The 4,176-nt window shown below is 45.4% G+C and overlaps 1 protein-coding gene across 1 annotated transcript in view; it reads right to left on the reverse strand.

The window, feature by feature from the left end:
* AP3D1 (adaptor related protein complex 3 delta 1 subunit) overlaps positions 1–4,176 on the reverse strand; it is an 81,450-nt gene that overhangs the window by 45,514 nt on the left and 31,760 nt on the right. The window lies entirely within an intron of this gene.

Below are 4,176 nucleotides of genomic sequence, written 5' to 3' on the forward strand. Positions count from 1 at the left end.
AGGCCCCCTTCTTCCCCCTAGGGTTGCCAAGAACAAGCTTCAGGTACAAGGAAAAAAAAGTCCCAAGTTTCACAAAACCCTCAAGTTCTCAGTAGATGAACAATGGTGGAAAACTCACTGAGATTTGATTAATTACTGTTGTATAACCATAACCATTGTGATATGAAATCTATCCATTGTCAACTGAAACTGTATTAATTATTGTTCCATTGCTGTATCTATGACTACCTGAGTTGTGACCCCGCCTTAACCTGCCACATTTCACTCCTGTAACATGCTTACACAAAGCCTCTAAAAGGTAACTCACACTCTCACCAGGGGTTGACTGTCTCTCTCCGAGCAGCAGCCCCTGCAGCAGGTAAAATAAATTACTAATTTAATTAACCTAAGTGGGGGTCCCACTCTATTTTTCCAGGTTCCCTAAATTATTTCACTATTTCAGAATAAAGCCAGACACAAAAGGCCACACGGTAGGCCACACAGTGTATTTATGAAATGTACAGATGTACAGAACAGGCAAATCCACAAACATGGGAAGTGGATTCATGGTTGCTAAGGTACGGAGTGGGTATAAAGGGAAGCTTCTTTCTGGGGTGACCAGAATGCTCAATAACTGGGTAGTAGTGGTGGGTGCACACACTCCTTTGTGCTTATCCACTCCTCCCATGAGAGCCTCCCTATCTTTCAACTGCTGTGACACGTGCTGCCATGAACACTTGTGTACATGTTTTCCAGTGGATGTGTTCTGGCTCTCTGGAGCCTACTTGCTAATTCAGAGTGTCTACTATTAATAATACACTACCTAAGACAAGATAGTTCTGAATCAAGCAGAACTGACACACAAGGTCCACAATGACAAATGACAGCCCTCTCAGAGTGGCTGTCATGAGGTTCTTATTGAACTGTGAGAAACAAGCAGAGTTGGCTGGGTGCAGTCGCTCATGCCTGTAATACTAGCACTCTGGGAGACTGAGTTGGGTGGGATCACTTGAGCTCAGGAGTTCAAGAACAGCCTGAGCAAAAGCAAGACCCCTTCTCTACTAAAAATAGAAAAACTAGCAGGGCGTCAAAGCTGGGCCTATAAAGTCCAAGCTACTTGGAAGGCTGAGGCAAAAGTATCACTTGAGCCCAAGAATTTGAGGTTGCGGTGAGCTATGATGACTCTACCACAGCACTCTATCCAGGGTGACAGTAAGACTCTGTCTCAAAAAAAAAAAAAAAAGAGAGAGAGAGAAAGAAAGAAAAGAAACAAGCACACTTGGCACCACCTCAGATCCAAAGAGAACCCAGCCCAACCCCCACAAGGACAAGATGGTCATCACAGAGTTAAGACTGATTCCATCTGTGGGAGGGTTCCATACCTACAAAGCCAGTTTGACCCAGGACATCCCCACATACACCAAGCACCTGGGGAAGCACAAAGAGCCTGCTCCATCACCTGACCATGGGGATAAGAGCTGCAACTGTGAAAACCCTGTCCTGACATGCCCCTGACTTCAGGGTTCAACATTCATCCCACTACACTGTCCAACACACTGCTTCTCTGTCCTGTCCCAGTCCTCTGCCCCTGGCTTCACATCTTCCAGGTGCTCCTGTACATGGACAGCCCCAGCAGCACCCGCCCACACCTCTGTCACCAGGGAAAACACCCCACTCACCCTGAAACCCTGGCCACCACCAGCACAGGCACAGAGGAAAGAGCCACAGCCATCTGTCGGCATGCCCTTCCAGCCATGGGGTCCTGTGCTGAATATTTCATGCCTGAGATGCAGTACGTTGGAACCAGTGTCATCCTATCCTTCCAACATGCTTCAAATTACTAAATCCTGCTCAAGGGATCCTCAAAGGATCCTCAGCTCCTATCCCTGATGTGTGAGTGACCCTTTCCTGAACCGACAGGTTTATAACTATTATTTTTTTTTTTTTTTTTTGAGACAGAGCCTTAAGTTGTCCTCCTGGGTAGAGTGCTGTGGCATCACAGCTCACAGCAACCTCCAACTCCTGGGCTCAAGCGAGTCTCCTGCCTCTGCCTCCCAAGTAGCTGGGACCATAGGCGCCTTAGCCACTTGAGCCACAGGCACCAAGCCATAACTATTAATTTAAAAGAGAAAGAATGAAAAGACTACAACTGTTGAGAAGTCAGCAGGCAGGCACAAGGGAAGACAGCCTGGGCCCCCCCCATCCAAAGCTAAGCAGGGAACTGCCATATAGCTAGTAGTTCCATTCCTCTGTGTGTGCCCAAGAATACTGGTAACAGGTGTTCAGGCAAGAACTACTATATGGATGTTCACTGTTATCACTATTCATAACAAGTCAAAACAGAAACAAGCCAAATATTCATCAGCTGATTAATGGGTAAACGTAATACAACAGGGCGGTGCTCGTAGTTCAGTGAGTAGGGCGCCAGCCACATACATTGAGGCTGGCAGGTTCAAACTCAGCCCAGGCTAGCTAAAACAACAATGACAAATGCCACAGAAAAAAAAAAATAGCTGGGCATTGTGGTGGGTGCCGGTGGTCCTAAGCTACTTGGGAGGCTGAGGCAAGAGAATCATTTAAGCCCAAGAGTCTGAGGTTGCTGTGGACTGGGACACCACAGCACTCTAACCAGGGCAACAGCTTGAGACTCTGTCTCAAAAAACAATAATAATAATAATGCAAAAGATCCCCAATCATCAGTTTTCCAGGCAGTCCAAGGGACTTAAGTAACCCTGGGACCCCCACTTGGCTTGTTACTCCTGGTAACATCCAAGTAACTCCTCTCAGACCAAGCCTTCCCATAAGCATCTTGTAAAAACACTACCAGGAGACAGTGGGAACAAGCAAAGTGACAGTGCTAGATAGAGTCCTGTTTCTCATGGCTCTTCCCCAAGCAAAGAGACTAAGAGAGAGCAACCCACATTCTGGAAACAGACTCAGCTCAAATTTCTGGCTCACCGCAGAACAACGCATATGTGAGGTATATTTTAACAGCCCAATTGATGCTAAAAGAAATAAATAGGTAGGGTGCAGGAGCTCTCACCTGTAATCTCAGCACTTTGGGAGGCTGAGGCAGGAAGATCACTTGAAGCCAGTGATCATTTAAGGTCAGCCTGAGCAAGAGTGAGATCCCATCTCTATAAAAAGTTTAAAATATTAGCCAGGTATTGTAGCATGAGCCTGTATGTCCAGCAACAGGCAGTCTCTAGTTTATTAACAAGATAGGTTCTATATGTTTCTTATGTTGAAGCTGTATGTAAGTTGGAACAAGTACATTTCCCAATTACCTATAATAGCCTCCATTCATAAATGCAAGTCATATGTCAGTCGGATATTTGTAACTCAGGGGCTGCTTGTACTTAGGAGGCTGAGGCAGGAAGATCACTGGAGCCAAGGGTTTTGTGGTTGCTATGAGCTATAATCTATAACCACAACACTGTATTCCAGCCCCAGCAGGGTGAGAAACCTTGTCTCAAAAAGAAGGAATCCAGAGTCTACAACGTATCATTTTCCATAGATGGGATGTTGGCATCCTTCTACCTCAACAAAAGACAAAATCCCAGCAGAGACATTAAAGCTAAACAGAATAACCTAATGGAAATCTAGGATTGAAAAATATTATCTGAAATTTAAAATTTCACTGGATGAACTTAACAGTAAACTGGAGGTGACAAGACACCACAGCACTCTACCAAGGGTGACAAAGTTAATACTGTCTCAAAAAAAAAAAAAAAAAAAAAAGAAGCAGCAGCAGCAGCTCAGCACACCTAAACAGGACATATACAAAGAAACCCATACCTAGACATATCAACCTACTGAAAACCAAAAATAGAGAGAAAGCAGCCAGAGGACCCTTCTCATTTGGCTAATCAATAAAGGACCCCATACCTAATTTAAAAAAAAAAAAAAAAAAAGCAGCCAGAGAAAAATGACCCACTAAATACAGGAGCGCAGGGTTTCACAGGGCTGCTGACTGTCATCGGAAACAATGGAAACTAGGAGACAGTGGAACAACATCCTCAAAACACCAAAGGGAAGAACTATCAAAGAATATTTGTGGCTCGGCGCCTATAGCTCAACCGGATAAGGCGCCAGCCACGTACACCTAAGATGGCAGGTTCGAATCCCCAGCCCGGACCCGCCAAACAACAATGACGGCTGCAACCAAAAAATAGCCGGGCGTTGTGGCGGGCGCCT

Source organism: Otolemur garnettii, unplaced genomic scaffold (genome assembly GCF_000181295.1).
Source record: "Otolemur garnettii isolate 467f Iridium unplaced genomic scaffold, OtoGar3 scaffold00029, whole genome shotgun sequence".
In the NCBI taxonomy this organism is placed as follows: Eukaryota; Metazoa; Chordata; class Mammalia; order Primates; family Galagidae; genus Otolemur; species Otolemur garnettii.